The sequence below is a fragment of the Cervus canadensis genome, chromosome 7, assembly GCF_019320065.1.
Source record: "Cervus canadensis isolate Bull #8, Minnesota chromosome 7, ASM1932006v1, whole genome shotgun sequence".
NCBI classification, from domain to species: domain Eukaryota; kingdom Metazoa; phylum Chordata; class Mammalia; order Artiodactyla; family Cervidae; genus Cervus; species Cervus canadensis.
Window position 1 is genome coordinate 40,286,416 of NC_057392.1, and position 21,725 is coordinate 40,308,140.

Sequence of the window (21,725 nt, forward strand, 5' to 3'; positions counted from 1 at the left end):
GGGCTCTGACTTTGTGCCAGAAAAGCTGACTTCTCTGCATCTTTATCTATAAAATGGGAATTAAAATGTCTAAAACATGTTTTAATGCGAGGCTTAGAATTCAAAAAGTGAGAATAAAATTACAAAGCCTGTGAAACAGGTTTACATGCATCAGCTCATGACAGCATCCCAAAGTCCAGCCCAGTGCCTGACACTTGGTGAGTTCTCAGTAAACACATAAACAGAAAAATGAATGTGCAAGTTATAACCCAGAGCTCAGCACATAAGGTATCAGGACTTGGCATTTCAGGAGACAACTCAGAGGCCTCCAGCCCTAGCCTGACCTTCCAGGTGTTCACACAGAACCTTTGGGGTCTAGCTCTAGCTCAGGCTGGCTACCTTTCAGTTCACCCATTAGAAAGAACTTCTAGCAACCATGATTGTACCCCCATGAGCCTGTCATGGTGGTCCCAGTTTTTGTTTTGTTTTGTTTTGTTTTGTTTTGTTTTTTGACCAGAGATGTGCATTTTACCTAAGAAGATTCAATCAGATTTTCCAACTGAGAATTTGGAATAAGGATAATTGAATCTAGCACTTTCCAGGTTGCCTGCTGGAAAAGCAACATGTAAACTGAGGAGCTATGATGAATCATATCCCATTATTTGGGAAGCAGGTCTCAGAGAGAAAACAAAGAGACTTTCAGAAAGAGACAAATACTCCATTCCTACTTCTAGTCTCTAGATAAAGTCTAACTACTTCCCTGCCATTGGGATCCATGAGATGTTCTCTGTACTCTTATGATAAAATTTCACTCTGTGCTAGCTTGGAATAAAAGCAAAATAACTTTAATACAACAGGGAAGGGATAAGCAATCAGCAAAAAAAAAAAAAAAAAAAAATCTTACTACAAAATAAACAAATCAGAAGGAGAAAACAAGCTTTGCCCAAGCTACATTTATTTTCTTGGTATGGTGCTGGGCTGCAGGTAAGCTTGGGTTAGTAAGAAAAGAGTTAGGCAAGTTCTTATTGCAGGTACGTGAAGAGTTCGAAACTCTTCTAGAATAGCATGGTGTAACACTTAAATTACCTGAATTTTTTAAAAAGATATTAATTTCATGTTACTACTTCTAACAACTGTTTTCATTCCTTCCGTACAGAAGAGGTTACTGAGACCTAGAGAGAAAAAATGACTTATCCGAGATTTCATGGTCAGCAAGAACCAAGAAACTGTTTTACCCCCAGCTTTCTGTCTATAAATGTCATGCTCATTCCATACTAGGCTCTAGGATGGGAGGGAAACCACAGGGGTATTTTGTACTTGAGGCAGTAGATTCTAATCATTTTAGTATGGGGAAGTATTTTTAAAGTCAAAAGAGTTCTAAAGATCTGTATTTCATATAGGTTTACTTTTTATATTCACTTCTAAGAAAAAAATCAATAAAAATAATTACAGCTATGTCAATAATGCTTTTAAATAAGTTTGTTATTAACCAATAAAATAAATTAAAAATTTTATGTTTATGTGTGTTGGCATGGGGTTAAGGAAAGAGAGAGGGAGAAAGGATATAATTGGACAGCCATCTTATTTTTTTCATTTATACCATATATAGTGGTTGGTACACTTTAAGATTCAGAAACTCTATCATTAAAACCAAGACCTCCTAGGGAACCCTGGCCCATTCAAAAAAAGCCACCCCAACAAGGAAAACTAACTGTTTTAAATCTCAGACATTTCTTAAGAGGTTAATTTTTTATTTTTCAAAAATGGCTTCAATTAACAAAAATGTTGGAAGACAACCTTGCCTTACCCCATCTCTTTATGAGTAGGAAACTTAGATTCAGGATTTTCTGGGAATGGGTAGGGGGAAGGCAGGGGTGGGGAGACTTAGGTTTAGAATTGAAAACAGAAGCCACACAAGATATTACAAACAGGAAGGGATTTCACAAGTGAATTAGAGGCACACACAATTTTCATTAAGGCTGAAAGAGTTAAGGGCCAGGAGGCAACCGCTGTCTTTTGGAAAACCCAGAAGTGTCCACATCACAGGGAAGCTGTCGGCAGAGACCACAGTTGCCTGTAGCAACAAGAGAATGCCCAGAGACCTGGCTAAACCCAACAGCTGCAACTGCTTGTGCACCTGTCCCCAGCTGCAGCCAGAGAATAATGGCTTCCCCATCCCTTCCTCTACTGAATTTCAGGGGTGTGCTTCTCATTGGCAGACTGTAACCTGGAATTACGCTGATAAGGATGCTGGGAAATGTAGTTTTCAGTCTTCTTTCCAAGGAGGGATGCTGGTGCTGATTACTCAGTACAATCTACCCCTTTTCTCAACTCAAATCCATGAAACCTTTATAACCCATGTTCATCTTCCAACCAACCTCATGTTTCTACCTCATATGAGGCATCTGCCTCTCGTCCTGCAAAAGTAGAGATTCAAAGCTTCTCCAGGGACCACATTCATCTCTCAGGGAAATTGACACTTCAACTCCCCTTCTAGTATGGTCACGATCCTTCTCTGACAGGCAGTAAGCTAAAGATTAAACCTTATAAGGTTAATCACAACTAACACATCTTACAGAATGCTGTACAGAATAGAGAGAAGAAACTTGTGTATGAGACATCTGTACCTGTATCTCACATATCTCAAAGCAAATGTATGTGTCTTAAATACATACCTCAAAACAAAAACAGAACACATAACCAACACAGTCCTCAGTTTTGAAAATGTTGGTAAAGCCATGAACTCCTTTCTTCCACTACCCATTCTATGTTCCTTCTATAATCAATCAGCATCTAAGCCAGGCATAACAATTTATCTGCTGGGATGACCAAATCTTCATTCCTGAAGGTGCCTATATTTGGTTGCTACAGACTTCCATTAAATTCTACCAGTCAAACACGGAACATACCACAGTAAATCCCCTAGGTTCAGACACTCTACCAGATCCCTTTTATGTGACAGCAACCCCAATACTCCTTCATAATCAGAGTCACCAATGAAACACTGACTCCTCTTTTTATCTCTTGGCTCAGTGGCACAAGGAGCCCTAAAAAGCCAGATCATTGCCTCAGCTTCCAGTGATAATTAATGTGGTGTCCCCTGGTGAAAGGATTCTTTATTCGGAAACCAAGAGTTCTAAACCATCAGGGTCCAAAGTTGTGAAGCTGGGAAGCAAAAACTGGCTTTCTAGACCCATATATTCTTCCAGTGGGATATCACATACAGATTATTGTTTTTGAGTATTTACTGCATCTTGCTTTTGAGTGAACAAGAGACATGATAATACCAGTCAATTCCATGAGTGCAACACTTTCCCTCACTCTCTTTTTATTTATTATTTTGGCTATAAAATAAAATTCCTTGGTCAGAATAAAAATAAAAATATCGTGTGTGATACCAAGACAGTGAATAATGCTTTCAATAAGTCCACAGATGGTGGTGCTGGCAGAAATGTTGCTAACAGAGAAGGCAGGCCCATATTCATATTATGCATCCATTCCAGGGATTTAAAAAAAAATCGCTGCCCCCTCAATAATGGAAGGAGTCCAATATAATCAACTTGCCACCAGGTGGCTGGCTGGGTCCTTCTGGGGGATGCTGCCATATTGGGAACTCAGCTTTGGTCTATGCCATTGACATGTTAACACGTTGGACAGTCAGCACTAGCAGCCAGAGCAGCCTTGGTGAAGGAACATCCATGTTGTTGGGCTCATGTATAACATCTACCCCTATTAATATGACCACTATGTTGATGAGCAAGTTGTGGAGTAGATGGGGTAAGAAACTGACAGCCATCACAGATCTGGTTGTGTAATCTCTGTGATTATTGAGTCTTGTCTGAAGTAGACACCTTGTGTTGAGCAATCTCATGGGTAACAACCTATGCCTAGTCAAAAGATCCATTCACATACCTCTTCTTCAGAGTCCCTGTCCCCAAGTCCCCAGGCTTGAAATTCCCAAGTCCCTGATCATCCAGCCAAAGTTTCTGTTGGTATAGACCACCCTTCTGGCTATCTCTTAAGTCCTTCCCATAGGAAGGATTTTTCCTTCTCTTCTGTCCTCTAGGGCCACCCCTGCAATCCATTCCATGTCTGGAACCATAACATCACACAGAATCAGCTACAAACCCAAGGCCTCAGGTTTTGCCCTCTCTAGTCAAATGATCATAAGCAGCTTCCCATAAGTACACAGGCATGAGATGAAGAGGAGACAACAATAAGAAGTAGATGCCATGGAAGTCTAAACCACTTGCTCAAGCAAATTACTCCTGCCCCTAGGACTTACTCAATTTCAGTCTCATCTGTACCATTTCCACTTGATTATGGAATGTGATAGCACATGTCCTACCTCATGGCTTGTAACCAGATAACACTCAATAGATGATGTGAAGTTCAAGTTGCTGGGTTACATACTGTCCAAGAGTTAGAGATTCCATCTTGGAAGCAAGCATGGAAATATTTTCAACATGATATGACTTTGCTTTATGACCTAGGGCCTGATTGTCTAATCAGACTTTTCCTGAGAATCCAGAAAACATTTCTCTCTGTCCTAGACATCTCATAGGTCTAATTTCATAAAGATCAAGTCACAGAGCTCCTTGTGAACACACTGCACAGCCTTCTTTTGCTGGGCCCCACTCAAAGCTGGTAGTCTGGCAGGTTATTTGAGGCTGACTGACACTGTACATCTCAGTTGTTACTAGGGATCCAAAATACAGCAACTCATCTCTCTCTCACTCCAGAGGTGAGCTCAACACCCCAGACCACTGAACTTATACAAACTGCCCTAAAGTGATAAGCCCTGACTTTCCATGGCAGATGTTTTAACCCTTGTCCACAATGTGCTTATGAAGACATCTAGGAAACTGCTGCTCAGGAAGGGTGATTGGTAGGATGTCAACAATGTAGAAGACCAGCATGACAACCTGTGGGTTAGTGAGATGATCAAGGTTCATGCAGACTCAATAGGATAGAGTCTAAGAATAGACACTGATGTGAGGTGAAAAGGGGAGGCAGACTACTATCCTTGTTAGGTGAAAGAAACAGCCACTGGTTGTCTTTGCTATTCACCACAGAGAAAAACAACTGATAGATCAATGACTACATAGAAGATACTAGAGACAAGACAGTTGGAAATACCAAAAAGAAGAAAGCCAAAGCCATAAATAGAATGAAGATACCTGCTCTTGGAAAGATACCATATCTAAAACTTAACTGAGATTGCAGTTACCACACCAGATTAGGTTTAAATGAATCCATTATCTTTCCTCAAGATCTAGTTGTGTTCTGTATAAGATAAATGTTTGTGTGTGTGTGTGTGTGTGTGTGTATGCACATGCACACTCAGTTGCTCAGTTGTATCTAACTCTTTTGTGACCCCATGGACTATAGCCTGCCAGGCTCCTCTATCCCAAGCAAGAATACTGGAGTGGGTTGCCATTTCCTACTCTAGAAGATCTTCCCAACTCAGGTACTGAACTCACATCTCTTGCTTCTCCTGCACTGGCAGGCAGATTCTTTACCACTGCGCCACCTGGGAGGCCCTCATAGGATAAATATACATGCCAAATGATGATGACATATAAGAATCACACTTTAGGATCTTTCAATGTTTTTGGTAGCACTAATTTTGTAATTTTCCAAGGGAATATAGCTTTTGGTTTGCTATCTGTGAGGGAGAGACAATTCCATGGGCTTCTATTTGATTCTTCCTATAATGATTGCCCCAAATACACAAGTTAGGCAGCCAAAGCAGGGATTTCCCAGTGGTCAACTGTGTCTTCCAACTCTGCATCCAGGAACTGAAGAAATACTCACAGGGTGGTGGTGTGGATACAGGGCACTCACTGTGAGATTGACTAAAGCCAAAAACCCATGCATCATTTGACTTTGTAAGTCCTTACTCTGACAGGTGGACCACAGAAGTATATTGGATCCCCAGGAGTAACACCAATTGAGAGCTAAAGTCTAGGAATTACCAAAATATATGAGTTTTCTCACTTTTCAAGGGCACATTCTTTGGTAAATGGCTACCTGAGCCTTTGGGCAAAGGCTAGAAGGACTGCTTAAAATGAATATACTTGTGGCAATACTGGCGGGTTCTTGCTTAAAGGGAGACACTTCCTTGATTCATTCAAGTATCTTTGAATCAACTAGTTTCAGCCTGGAAATCATGTGAGAGAACTTTAACCACCATTTTTATAAAATAGATCAAGGTTCTCTGTTCAGTACAATATGGTTTCTTAGTTATTCAAATCAAACAAGGCTCTAGGAGGCTTCCCATCCAGTCCTAAGGATACCAAGATCAGTGATCTAGTCCTCCAAATTCTGCATGTGAAATCATTCCAATTATTGCTCTCACCCTCCTCCTCTTTACCATAACCATAAATCTCATGTCTTTGGTATTTAAGTATTATCATTGACCTCTGTCATTCCAGGATCCCAAACCTCCATTTACTTAATGGAGCTCATTTCAGTCTCTACATTTCCTAGTAACATTGTTAGCCTGTAGAGGACAACAATTAAAGAATGTCTCAAAGATACTGGTCTTCCCCTCACTAATGCCCTTCCCCATGCTTCAGTAAAATGAATGTTATCTACACCCTCCTGATGAATGTGAGTAAGGGGGTCATGTATGATAAACCTAATCCAACATTTCTGTTTTGCTGTGCTTTTAGAATTCATCTCTCTACATATTACCCAGGAAAGTCTAACATTTCAACTTCATTTAATTAATTCCACGTTTATGTCCACCATGTAAGCAATTGTTAAGAGTCAGTCACTGTAGTTTGATACAAAATTTCAAATACATTTGAAAAAATTCAGCCCTATATAATGCTATATTATTTCCTCCTTGGTATATAAATTTAAAAACCTATTGGTAAAATCTACTTCTATTGAACAGGCTATGTCCTCCAAGTGTGGATTGTGTCCTCTTCTCCCTGGAGGCTGCTGAGATCCAATATTAATTTGGATCTGCAGGCAATAAGAGAGAGTGGTGGGGGTAAGCTTGAAGGACAGTCAGCTTCTCCTAATTAACCTGGGTTAATTTACTGAGGGGTCTTTAAAAGTGAGGAAAGTAACAACCTGATAGAATGAGGAATTGCTTCTCTGACAAGGAAATTCAGGATGATTTGGAGTTCAAGGTCCAAATATTCAACAGATTCCATCCAAAAGTCCCCTTCTAATTCTGAGGATTCCATGCCTTCATTAAGCTCCCTACGCACTGATAATCATTCATCCCATAGTCCTTCAACTTGCTGTTTCTCTCTTGACTTTCTATTAAAACAGCCATGTAGTCTCCTGAAGCATTATGTCCAATAGACACTTAATTATGGACAAATACAAATGAAAATTTAACTAAGTTTTTACCACCATGTGCCATGAACTACCAGCATTTCGGCTTTCCCTGGGTATTTCTCATTTAAGTCAAAATAAACCAGATAACCAACCTCATATTCCATATTTGAAATTCTGTTACCTGAATCCTAAAGTTTTACCAAATAAGCCTTCATCAGCGTGATGACCCATTCTATGCATTAAATTGAAGGGTGTTTTTAGATAAGATTAAAATTTAAATTGGCATACTTTAAGTAAACACACCATCCTCCACAATATGGGTGGACCTCATCCAATTGGTTGAAGACCTGAATAAAACAAAAAGACCCAGCCTCCCCAAGCAAGAGTCAAAGCTCCCTAAGACTGACTTGGGACTCTGCCTGCACCATTCACCCTCCTGGGTCTTGAGGACACCTACCTTCAAGTGGGAACTGCACCACTGGCTCTATTAATCTCTGGCCTGCCAGCCCACACCACAGATTTTGGATTCACCAGCCTCCACAATTGCATGAGCAAGTTCCTTATAATAATATTTTTCCTTCTATACACATGCACATCCTATTGGCTCTATTTCTGTGAAGAACCCTAACATAGTCAGGAAACCAGGAACTACTCAAGTGGACAGAGATTTAATACAGAGAATCAGAGGTTTACACAACTGGTATAAGGGTTGGGGATGAGTCAGAGGTCAAGGAGGCTGATGCTGGCTTTCAGACAATCTACAAGTGCAAGAATCACAGGGAAGTCAACACAAATGATCTCAACTGCCTACAGCAAAGAAGGTGACTCTCTGGAGAATGCCTCCAAACCAATGATACAGCCCCATATATGCCATCTGTTAGGCCCACACCATACCCACAGCTGCCTTAGTAACTCATGACTTTACTTTCCCTCTGGCTTTAAGTCTTATACAAGTACCTCTCAGTGGTCAAAGCTACCACAGAACCCACTGAGAAGGGAGTCTGAAAAACATTGTTCCCAAGAATCAAAACTACAGGATCATGAAGGGGAGTGGAGGGTGATTGTAGCTGGATGCTACAATCCATGTACATGGATGCTGCTGAGTTGACAAAAGAAACAGAGAGTCTGTGGCATGCCAGGAGAAGTCAAAGGATTCCTGTGACAGAGCACAGCCCAGAACAGTTCCCAAACAAGCTACAGGAAGCCAGGATGTCAGCTGAGCAGCCATGTGACCAGCTACTCATGGGCAGATAAGGAAAATGAATGGTCAGAAAGGAGATGAAGCTTTTCTCAGGTCACAGTGATAATTAGTCACATAGTCAAACTCTGAACCCAGAAGTGCTTTAAGATTCTTTCCACCACTCAGTGGTTGCATTTTTGAGTTACTCTCTGAAGCCTCATCAAGTGCATAAGCTGTTCTTTCTCAAACACCATGCTCCCAGGGTTCATCATCCTTCACCCCAGCAAGCTGCACCCATACTCTGGATAACACACCCTCCCACCACCTGTGCATTAACAAATCACACCCTGCAGATTAGGTCCCTAAGACACATTACTTTTAGTGGGAGGAGATCTTGCCTTAAATAGTTTGACCAGCAAGGACCTTACCATATAGCACAGGGAACTATACTCAATATTTTATAATAACCCACAAGGAAAAACAATCTGACAAACAATGGAGATACACACACACACACACACACACACACACACATCTGAATCACTTTGCTGTACATCTGAAACTAACACAACGTTGTGAATCAACTATGCTGCTGCTACTGCTAAATTGCTCCAGTCGAGTCCAACTCTTTGTGACCCCGTGGACTGTGGCCCATCAGGCTCCTCTGTCCATAGGATTCTCCAGGCAAGAATACTGGAATGGATTGCCATTTCCTTCTCCAGTAAATTAACTATACTTATATTGAAAAAAGATTCAGACATCCAAATAGTTTTCCTTTTCCAGTTTTCATTCTTATTTCTTCTTTTTTTTTACCCTCTGCTTTAGGACTCAGGTCTTCTGGTGACCAGAAGAGAACATTCTCTCTTCTAAGGAAAACTCACCTTCCATTTATCTACACAAACAAATCACGACTCAACAACTGTCCTGGACTCTGGCTATAAACATCTCCCTGAATCAGGCTTTCATTCCTCTTGGTCTACAAGCACCCCAGTAAGCACCACAAGCCTTCCTCTGTCTCTTAAATCCTTTTTTGGTTTCCCTCACAAATCTGTTCCCACAGCCTCAATCCTGACTTATTATCTCTGCCCAGATAAACATTAGCATAGCATATTATCATATCTAACACCCAATCATACTTCAATGTCTCTAGTTTCAGATTAGAATAACTTAATCCTTTTGGAGAGAAGAAATCTGGCAACATTTCTGTCCTTTGGTGGTAAGAGCAGGACTGTGTTTTTGCCAGGCCTACTGGAAGAACAGGAGGGCTCTGTTAAGACCACTTTGCCAGGCACCTGTACCCACCAGCCCTTGGGAAGGGAGGAACAGTGGAGCCCCAGTAACAGCAGACAGATGGAACAGCCAGGGCCTAGTGCTGCAATGCAAGGCCAACTTAGGCTTTCTGGGAAAAGCACGACTGGATCTCAAGCCCTATGTCTAAGAGCTAAGCGCTTACTATCTCTTCCCTGGACACCGATGATCTTGCCTCCATGGCATGTGTATAGACTCTGAGAAAGTAGGAAATGTCCCAGGAAAGACACAGACTCAACTTAGCAGTCAGCTTTGTAGCAGGAGTTCATGGAAGACAGAATCACAGGACAAAGCTGCCTAATGCAAACCACGCCAACTGCTGAAGGCAGCCTAGAAATCTGGCCCCTCTGATCTGTCCCCAGTGGCATGGCACCAGGAAGACTCTCAACCACAGAGCAAGGGTCAGGGGTCAGAGTGAATGGGCACCCCGAGTTTGGACTGCTAGACATGCCTCCCTTCTCCTATGACACGAATCACCAAGTCTTCTCTCAGGCAAGGCAGTCATCAGATTGGGGTGACTTGGCTGAACTCTGGACGAGTATGGAGCGTCTGCCAACACTTGTTCCTGATTCCTCTCCAGAACTTGTCCATTTCCCAACAGAACAAATACCAAAATAGATAAAATTTCACAACTCTCTAACTGACAGGAAGGGGGAAAAAAAACTCCCTGTTCAGATTAGAATGGCTTAGCAATAAGAGGCTCCAGAGAATTCTTGAAGAGACTGGCGCTGGCCATGCGTAGGCCAGAATGTAGGCTTTCCAATTATCTGACATCCTCTTCCAACACATCCAGGGCACACTCTGCATCTCATTTGCATCAAATTCATTTTAGCACATTTTTGATTACTATTTTATTATTCCCTTTTCAATCCCAAACTTTCAATATCAGAGGTTTATTATCTTAAGAAATTCTTCAGCCTATAAGCAACCTTTACACCCCTCCTCCCCCACTCCAGTCCCACTCTGCACAAACTACCCTCCCTCCCCCAACTACTGCATACCCATAGGTATTCCTCATTACTATTCCCATTCCTGGAGTGAAGTATTTCAGATAAAATCATCAAAATTTAGACAGAAGCTGTCAGTCATAGAAAGGTGATCCTCAAACTTGCTGAGAAAAGACACTTTTCTTCACACCCACCATTCCTGATGTCAAGAGAATCAACTCTTCTATATAATCCTCAGTAAAATAATTCATGGTTTTGTGTATTCGCAATCACTATCACAGCAGTGAAACTTGTCCTGAGACTTGGATTATGGGATTAAAGGGGGAAAGTAGGAAAAAAGAAGACCAGGTAGTAGAGAGACTTGGACAGAGCAAGAGAGTAGAGGAAGAAAATGGAAGAAGACCAAGAGAAAGGACCAGAAGGGCAACATGCTCTATCTTCAGCATCCCCAAGCTTTAGTGCTCCAGAGTCAGCATTGATCTGCCCCTCAGAGACATACAGACAGACAGAAAGTGGCAGGTAATAGGATCCTGGAGACCACATATTCCATATCGGAAGAGAGAACAAGGGACCTCGGTGTAGTCAAGCTGATGGTCACAACCATTCAAATTTAGTTACTGAAACTCTACCCAGCTACACATGGCCCTGTGTCATTCCCATTGCCAGAACACATCTAGAATTCTGAAGTTTTATACTAGCCTAACTTTCCTGGGCTGGTTGACCCACATGGAATTTTCTATCCTGGAGGGAGAACTCCCCACTGAGAGAGAATTACCGAGTTCACACACACATATCAATAGCCACAGGGAACGGCTAATGGTTCCTGCTGCATCTTTCATGCCCAGATTCTAGAACTGAGACTAGAGAAGTGAGCTGATCTTAGGCTTTCCCAGACAGGTAAAAAATGAGCTGTGAACTGTCCCCTGCTGGAGGAGCAAGGCCTTTGGTTAAATCATCACAGCACAGCTGAGGCCATCTCAGGAGGAGGCTTGCCCCACTAATCCCTCCAGAGAAAACTGTCCATGTGTAACGTCTTCACCTCATTAGAGCTTCAGTTCTTTTTATTAAATATTGAGCACATCAGATGGTTCTCTTTGGTGTGGAGCAGAGTCCCTGTTCTTGGAGGGGGATGCTATGTATCCTCCGGAGAAGGTCCAGTTGGCCATGCTAATTGCGAACAGATTTCTCACACACTGTTATTTCTTCATCTGCCCAGGAAGTACATGCTGCACCACAGGAGATGTGGGACAGAACTTTGTTGCTAGGAATCTAAATGATAGTGGCAATTAATTATTCACACTAGCAAAAGGAAGAAACTTAATGAGCAGCCCAGCAATGAATCCTACTCTGGGAAGTTAAATAAGAGGAGGAGGAAACAGAAATGCCTGGTCACTTAGTCCCTCAACAGACCTTTAGGTGGGATCATGTTCTACAGCAGAACCAGAAAGGTCCTGATCTGGGACCTTCATTTACAGATAATGGAACTGAGAATTAGAAGAAGGAAGTAACTTGTCCAAAATACGAAGACAGCAAGTGGCCAAGAGCTCTTACTATGTGCTGTGTTCTAAGCATTTTCTATCTACGTGCTCCTTTAATACTAACAAGTCTACAAGGTAGGTACCTGACAGTGAAACTGGACTGTTAGTTGCACAAATAGTACACGAATGTCCTGCTCATCTAGACGCTCACCTAAGAGAACTTTCTCCAACTTAAATTTCTAAAGTCAGTTTGCCTTTTTCCTAGATGTTGTCACCTAAACCAGCCATGCAGATTCAAGAGGAACCAGCCCAGTGTAACATACAGTCACATACAGGTTTTTCATTATATCTTTCAAGTACTGAAACATGAGACAGAAGATAGACAGAACCCAGTTAGATGACAGACAAAGGAGGAACCTCCAAACCATGGCATGACGTTCTGGACCCAGTGTTCTCATGGCCTCTGTTGCATATCCTTGAAGCCCTGCTATGTTGTTGTTCAGTTGCTAACAACATGTCCGACTCTTTGCAACTCCATGGACTGGAGCATGCCAGACTTCCCTCTCCTTCACTATCCTCTGGATTTTGCTCAAATTCAAGTCCATCGAGTCAGTGATGCCATCCAATCACCTCATCCTCTGGGGCCCTCTTCTCTTCTTGCCTTCAATCTTTCCCAGCATCAGAATCTTTCCCAGTGAGTCAATTCTTCATATCGGGTGGCAAAAGTATTGAAGCTTCAGCTTCAGCATCAGTTCTTCCAATGAATAGTCAGGGTTGATTTCCTTTAGGATGGACTAGTTGGATCTCCTTGCTCTCCAAGGGACTCTCAAGAGTCTTCTCCAACACCACTGTTTGAAACCATCAATTCTTCAGCACTTAGTCTTCTCTATGAGTCCAACTCTCATATCCATACCTGACTACTGGAAAAACCATGGCTTTGACTATACAGATCTTTACTAGCAAAGTGATGTCTCTGCCTTTTAATATGATGTTTAGGTTTGTCATAGCTTTTCTTCCAAGGAGCAAGTGTCTTTTAATTTCGTGGCTACAGTCACCATCTGCAGTGATTTTGGAGCCCAAGAAAATAAAATCTATCACTGTTTCCACTTCCTCCTCCCCCCCATCTATTTACCATGAAGTGATGGGACTGGAAGCCATGATCTTCATTTTTTGAATGTTGAGTTTTAAGCCAGATTTTTCCACTCTCCTTTCACCTTCATCAAGAGGCTCTTCTATGAGCAAACTTTCTTTTCTTAGGCTAGCTTGAGTGAGTTTCTGCTTCTTGCAGTCAAAATTTCCCCCAGTAAAGCTAGCATACACAGGTGTGTATGTGTGCATGCATGTGCATGTGTCTATATGTGCTCATATCTATACACTGAATCGAAGCATGTTAAGCAAAAGAGGTTCTACTGAGAACACAAGGAGAAAAGACTTGACTGAGGGAAGATAAAACATCTTCCCATTTGGAGTCATAGGGTATCTTCTGATCGTGAACCATGGATAATAATCAAAATGCCAATAATAATCATCATCATCATAAGTAATGCCAATTGATACTAAAGTCACATCTGAGTCCTTTCTATGTGCTGACTTTTAAGCATTTCACATGCATGTACATATTTAATCCTAACTTTATAACATAGGTACCATTGTTATCCCCATTTTATAAATGAAGAAACTATAAGAGAGGTTAAGCAACTAGTCCAATTCTCTCCAGTAAGTAAGCGGCAGTGCCAGGACCTGAACTCAGACAGTATAGCTTCCTAGCCAATGGTCTAGGTGGAGAACAGGAATAGAGTCCCTAGATTCTTCCTTCTCTTTAAGAGACCAGACATCCAACTAGGGCTTTCAGAATTCCAGAAGGGAAGGGTGAGATCAGCAAGCAGGTCAGTCTCCTAGGTACTAAGCAAGTAGAGGGTTTATGATAAAAATTTTGCAAAAATAACTGTTGCCTCAATATGTCAGCCCTCGTGATTTAAACCATTGCCTCCTTCATCAAACAACTCAGACTGAATTTTTATTTTCACCTCACTGTTAAGTCCCATAGATTATCAGCATAACTGTGTCAGCCATGAGTGAGGGCATGCTCAGTCTTCATGGAGCCAATGAGGATTAGTGGTTTGTGAGTAGGTGGATGACAGCAATATTTTATATCACCTATATGACCATGTAGTTAGATTAAAAATAAAGTTTGCAGTTTTTAAAAACCCATATGTTGTTTTAATTGTGAAGAATTATTTTGTTTGTTTTCCATGCCAAGAACCCAAAATCAGCTTGCAAAAGTTACCCTGCAATTCAAACCAATTCACTACTTATAGCCAGTCCAGAATCATCTGTTTTTCGTTCTCTTCATTCTCGAGTAGAAAGGATGCAACTCTTCCCCTCCTCATAGGCCTAAAGTGTCTATGTGGATCATAAAAGAGGGACAGTTGCAAAAAGCAACCAAGACACAAGAAGACACAAGATACAAAATGAATGAAGCACCACTGTAGGTTATTGAAAAAAAGAGTCATAGGCAGAGCTGGAGAGTCATATAAAATATAAACTGCCTAAAGAAAATAGATAGGGTTCAATGGATGCATCCCAAATTTTGTCTTATATTTGAAGACAGAAAAGAAAATATATCCAATTTATCTGAGTTCAGAGTCTGAAGTAACTGGTGCACAGACTTGATTCCTATGAAATCTGCTCAAAGGAATAACCTGATTTCCTGCTCATTAGGGATTGCCAACCAGATAATTCAGTTTCAGCCACCTCGTAATACTTTATAATCCAGAGAATAAAGGAGATATGGTGTTGGGAAAGAAACACGGACAAAGGGGCGGCAGTCTCCTTTTGTAAAATAACACAGGGCACATCATTTTCAACTTCAAAAAAGAAATAAAAGAGAATAAAGAATTTGGAAACCCAGAGCCTATAAATCTTTTTCCATTCCCTTCCTGCCCTTCAACTATTCCAAGGTATTTTGAGAAACCAGGGCAATTACTAAAGATTATCTAGATCCCTAATGTTTGCTTAGAGTCTATATTCATGAGGAGATATCATAGGCAGGGGAGAGAGAGAAGACAGAGCATGCATAAAGATTCTGCAAAGGAGAACAAATCAAAGTTTAGGAACATCAGCCATGTGACAAACAGAGCATTAACCTTTACACAGCAAGTTTTTAGTGACCCCCAGGAAACTCATCTAAAAGCATTTATTTAACATGCCCCAAGTCCACCCATCTCTCTTCATTTTCCTCTGTGTTTGCTCCTACCCATGTAACATATAGATATCTTATGTTTTCATAAAACTCTGATTTACAAAGCACTTCCCCATTCATTAGGTCTCCTGATTCTCCAAGCAATCCTACTGGCAGGTACCCTTACAGATGGCAACACTGAGTCTCACAAAGACCGAAACTTTTGCCAAGATCTATCTGGCTCTATCTGTCCATATATTAACTCCCTCCATTCTCTCTGCTGCTTCAGCTGCCAGAATCCATCAGCTCTTTTTAAAATAATCAAATGCAACATTTCATTTGGGTAACTAGTCCTTCTTTTTCTCTCAGTCCATATGCTCCATCTAGAATTGACTCCATCCCAAGTGTTCTAATTCAGATCTGTCTTACTGAGTATCACATGCCCTTAGGATGGGGAATAACCCAATCAAGACTAATAAGATGCAATTATATTTGGTCTCTGTGTATGTGTGCTTAGTCACTCAGTCGTGTCCGACCTGTGTGACCCCATGGACTGTAGCCCACCAGACTCCTCTGTCCATGGTATTCTCCAGGCAAGAATACTGGAGTGGGTAGCCATCCCCTTTTCTCCAGGGGATCTTCCCAACCCAGGGATCAAACCCAGTTCTCCTGCTTTGCAGGCAGATTCTTTACCATCTGAGCCACCAGGGAAGCTCTATTTGGTCTGGTTTGCTGTCAAAAAAAAAAAAAAAAAAAGAGGTGATCTCTTTTCTGCTGGACTTATACCTCACAAGATGAAGGCTTGGTGCTTCTTACAGTTATCATATGGAATTTGATATCAGAACCAACCCTGAAGGTGAGGAAGGCTGAGGGAAGGAGGACAAGCAGATCCGGATGGCACTTGATGAGCCCCTGAATCAAATCACATGTGAAGGGTGACCCTCCGTCTTTTCAGTTGGGTTAAACAACACATTTCTTTTTTTTCTTAAGTTAGTTTGGATTGGGCTTTCTCTCGTTTGTCCTGATACATTATTACCCAGTGACTTGGATATGTTTCTCCCTAAAATATTCCTCAAGATGAAGAGGATGATCTTCCCAAATAGAAGGACACACAGCTAGGACTTCAACCTAAATATGGTGCCTGGTACTTAACTAAGACTTTTCTGTTATTGTTCTTGTTTATATTTTTGGATGTGTTATCTTTCCAAATAGACTCTGAGATATCTTAAGAAGGAAACATGTTCTCATAATACATCTGTAGCCCTCACAATGTCCTGAACAACATGTACATAGTACACATTTTTAAATTGTATATACATTACACAGCACACATTATAAATACTCAAAAATTCTTTTCACTGAATTGACAAAAGGAATTGTCAATCGACAAAAGGGTGTAGGGACAGCATAGAAGCAGTCAGATGGCTAAATGATAATAGAACGAAGAGATGATGAAGTTTATTTCTATGATGTCCTTAATATTGTCATTATGATTCAATATAAACTTTAAGAACTTTTTTCAAAAAAAGCAGCTTGTGGTTTAAAGGTGGCAATGCTTCTCTACCGAAAACTGAAAAACCAGTAGAAAATAGCTGAATCCTAACCCCACAGTAGGCCTTCAACGAACTTTTATGAAATCTAATCAAGCATTAGGCCCCAGTACAAGCTACTATGCTATGAAATATTCCCAGAGGGGCTTTCTTAATGATAATAAATAATCCAAAACATTTTGTTCATGGCTTATTTTTTCATGTTTTATTCATGTGTTAAGGAATAACAAAAATAGTAACAACTATTTTGTCAAATATGTGCTATGTGTAAGACATTGCCAGACATAGAGAGATATTTTCCATATATTTACCCAATCCTTTAAAAAAGCTGCAAAGTATATATTATTATTGACTTTTTAAAAATAAAAATGAGTACCTTAAAGAAGGTAAGTGGGAGTTCTGTTTGAGGAACCAGAAAACCAAACAAATCTCCTTACCAAAAATCACATAAAAGTATGGGCTAAAATAATATACAAACATCTGTGAAGGAGCTGAGCTTACTTACAACAGAGAGAAAATTCCACCAAAAACAAAGAGGCTTCAGAATCCACGGGAATAAGTATATAAGCTGCAGCTGCAGCAGTCTAGAAGGTGGGGAGGGTTCCTAGTTTTGTAACCCAAGTACCTAGGATTTTTTGCCCAGATAGGGCCAGGAGATAAAGTAAGACACAGAGTTGGAATTAAGTCACCTCACATAAAACCAGGAATCTCAATGGGCTGTAAATTCAGTGGAAGGGAGAACTAAAAAAACTATCTACTAACATGGAGAAATAACAGGAAAATTTTTACTTTCATTGCCTGGTTGCTGTTAAAAACAAAGTTTACCCTAAGAACTTGTAACCAGGGAATGTGTGTCTGTGTGTTGAGTGTGAATTTACCACTCTCAAGTTCTAGACATCATAAAAATGGTTTCCGGCTTATTAATGCCCCTTAATACACATGAAAGAAAAAAAAAAAAAAACTTTCTAAAGGGACATGCCCTCAACCCTGGCCAACCAGGATTCAAATAGAAAAGGCATTGCTGAATTAGCTTATAATCCAAAAATTCAAGACAAATAAAGAAGATACCCTCAGTTAACAAGAGTCAGCATATAAAACATACAACAAGTTAGACCCCTAATATCTTTAAATGTTGGGCCTATCAGGGAGGCCACAAAATAAATATTTTATATGGTTACTACAGGTGGAATGAAAAATTATTTTTTAAAAAGTCATAAATGAATAACAAAAAGTTTGAAAAAGAACAAGTGGAACATCTTAATTTAGTGATTTAAATAAAAGGAAATAAAAGATATAAAGCTTTTGATGTTGAGCTTCCAAGCATTGATTACCGTATTCTCTACATCTTTTGTGTGTCTAAACAAAATAGATAATTTTAAAAACTAAAAAATCAAACTTAGTAAATAGGCTAAACAGATTAGATACACTTGAAGAAAGAATAATGAACATGGAAGTATTTGTAAGGGAATTAACCCAGAATTAGGTTTAGAGAACCATGGAATTCTCTAGGCCAGAATACTGGAGTGGGTAGCCTTTCCCTTCTCCAGGGGATCTTCCCAAACCAGGAACTAAACCCAGGTCTTCTGCATTGCAGGCGGATTCTTTACCAGCTGAGCCACAAGGGAAGGCTCTTTAGAGAACTAGAGAGATAAACATATATATCAGATAGTGTTGAAGGGTACATATGACAGAGTGAAAAGGCCCAACGTATGTCTAATGGGAATTTCAGAAAGAGAAAATAGAGAGAAACGAGAAATGGATCAGCTAAAAGATAACAGCAAAGGATTTCCAAGTATTGAAGAAAGACATAATTCATGACACAAAATTATTTATGAGCATAATAAATAAAAATAAATCCATACCTCAATACCCATCAAGCAACTCCACAGTACCAAAGGAGAGATTTTAAAAGCATCCAGAGAGAAAATACAGGGTGCCTTCAAATAATAATTAGAAAATAAGAGATTTCTAAACAGCAGCAATAGAAACAAGAAGACAAAGGAATAATATATTTGAAATATTCAGAGAAAATAATGTCAACCTTGAATTCTGTACCAGTCTAGATCACCATTTGTAAGTAAGAGTGAAATGCGGATCATTTCAGGCATACTAAGAGAGCTTTCTACTAACAGATACTCAGATACTCAGAGTACCAATAAAGAATATGCTTTAGGAAGGATTCTCAACCCAAAAGGAAGGGCTGAAACACATGAAAAAATAATGACCAAATAAAATTGCTTTATTTGGCCATTATTTCATCACTTTTCTGACAAAGGTCCATATAGTCAAACTATGGTTCTTCCAGTAGTCATGTACGGATATGAGAGCTGGACTCAAAGAAGAATAAGTGCTGAAGAATTGATGTTTTCAAACTGTTTTGCTGGAGAAGACTCTTGAGAGTCCCTTGGAGAGCAAGGAGATCCAACCAGTCAATCCTAAAGGAAATCAATGCTAAATATTCATTGGAAGGACTGATGATGAAGCTGAAGCTCCAATACTCTGGCCACCTGATGCAAAGAGCTGACTCATTAGAAAAGGTTCTGATGCTGGGAAAGATTGAGGGCAGGAGGAGAAGAGGGCGACAGAGGACAAAATAGTTGGATGGCATCACCGACTCGATGGACATGAATTTGAACAAACTCAGGGAGATAGTGAAGGACAGGGAAGCCTGGCATGCTGCAGCCCCTGGGGTCGCAAAGAATCTAGCAATGCGACCTAGCAACTGAATAACATGAACAAAATTGTTTTAAAGGTGGTTAATCTAGATAAGCATTAATTGTAAAATCAGTAACAATCATGATAATTGACTATAAAACCAGACAAACCTTACATATTGAACAATAAAATGTAAAAAGAGAGAGGACAAATATTCTTGTGTTGTTCAGGAGAAGAATAGAATCTTTGTTAAGCTAAACATGCATGTTAAAATGTAAAGTGTGACCTTTAAAAAATGAAAGCAGAAGGCATGAATTTCAAATAGTAGAAGAGGGGAAATGAATAAAAATGACAATATAAGGCAGTAAGAAAAGGGAAAAAAGCAAGTAACAATTGAGCAGTGTGTCAGACTAGTACTTCTCAAACTTGAATGGAGAATTACTAGATCTTGTTAAAAGGCAAATTCTAATTAGTAGGTTTGGGACAAGGTGTAAGAACATGAATTTTGCATAAGCTCTTGGGTGATGTTAATTGACTGGTTTAAGATCACACTTGGAAAACCAAGTTAGTACAGTATATTATTCCCCAGAAAGTACTTCTCATCCCTGAGATAGATATACTTTCCCTATCACATTGATGGTCAGGTTTAGTCATGTATGTTGCTTTGGCCATGAAATAGACAGAAGCGATATGTGTAATTTCCTAGAAGAGGTTTAAGGAGCCATCGTGTGCTTTTCCACGATTTCTTTTCCTTGTGCAATGAAACTAGCAATAATCAAATGTGTCTCAATCAGCCTGGGTCTGGGAATAAAGGCAGACTGAACAAAGTCAAGCTTGCTGCCTGGGTGAGGCAGCATGAGTGAGAAGTAGAAAAGCTTCATTGATGTAAGCCACTGCAATCGGGGGCTATTTATTACTGCAGTCAAACCCAGACAACTCTGATTAATACAAGCTATTCTGTATATATAGGTGTACTATACTGAGTTTAAAGATCCACCTTCCATCACTTACCTGACTGGGGACTTGAGTCAAGATATTTAACTTTTTTGGACCTCAGCTACTTCATCTGCAAGATGGAAATAAAATATGCTTGCCTAAAGGAAGAATAAAATTACATGAAGCAGCTCAGAAATAGTCTGCAGAATGAACTAGGTCCCCACAATACCTCTCAAAAAGAAGAAAGTAGACAGGAGAGAGGATGAGAGATGAAAGATGAGGAAGAAAGGAAGGAGAAAGACAAGGCTAATTTCATGACTTGTCTAAGATCATATAGCTAATGGGGTACTGGATTGAAACACAAACCCAGGCAGTTTCACCACAAAATCTATTCATTTTCTACTCTGCCACACTGATGAGGCCAATCTGAATGAAGACATTTTGTTAATTTGAATAGTGTTAAGTTAGGAAGGGCTGCCCCTAGTCCTAATCATCTTGTCTTTATGAGCACACCTTCATTCATCCCTGACCACTCTTCTCCTCACACAGTTTGCTTCTTCACCCTTGTTAATCCCAGAAGTTAGAAGCAGGTGTCATGGTTTTGGCCAAAGAGAATGAATATCACTATGAATTTTAATGGACCAAGGCAGATGGGACCAACACCAGAATGCCACCAACATGTACTTTGCATCTGAAAATTTGCCCTGTCTCCATTGAAGAAATTATCTAATTATGCCTTTAACCTACTACTCAACATATTAATAATATTTGTCAAGTGCTTTATTGGAACCTACAATTGTGCTCACAGTTTCATGATCTGAAAACAGGAAGAAATTTGCTAGTGATACTGATAATACTGGATGGGAAAACACTGCACATGATGAAAACTTAGAAATGGAAAACAAAACCCCAAGGCTTTAAATATATAAAGAAGAGATTGAACCTGAAAAAAATGCAAACTGTATATAAACTAAGATATACTCATCTTAGGAAAAATTATTCCAAAGCACAAATATTCATTGAGAATAAAAAAAATATAGGGACTAGGGATTGACAGGTAAGAATGAATGTTGGTGATAAATATGAATAAGATGAAATTTCAATGTGCTATTCCGACAAAGAGGTCTGCTGCTTCTATTTTTTTTCCTTTGATTATATAAGAAAATGGCCTGTGTCCCAGAAAAAAACAAATGATCATTTATCTTTAAACAA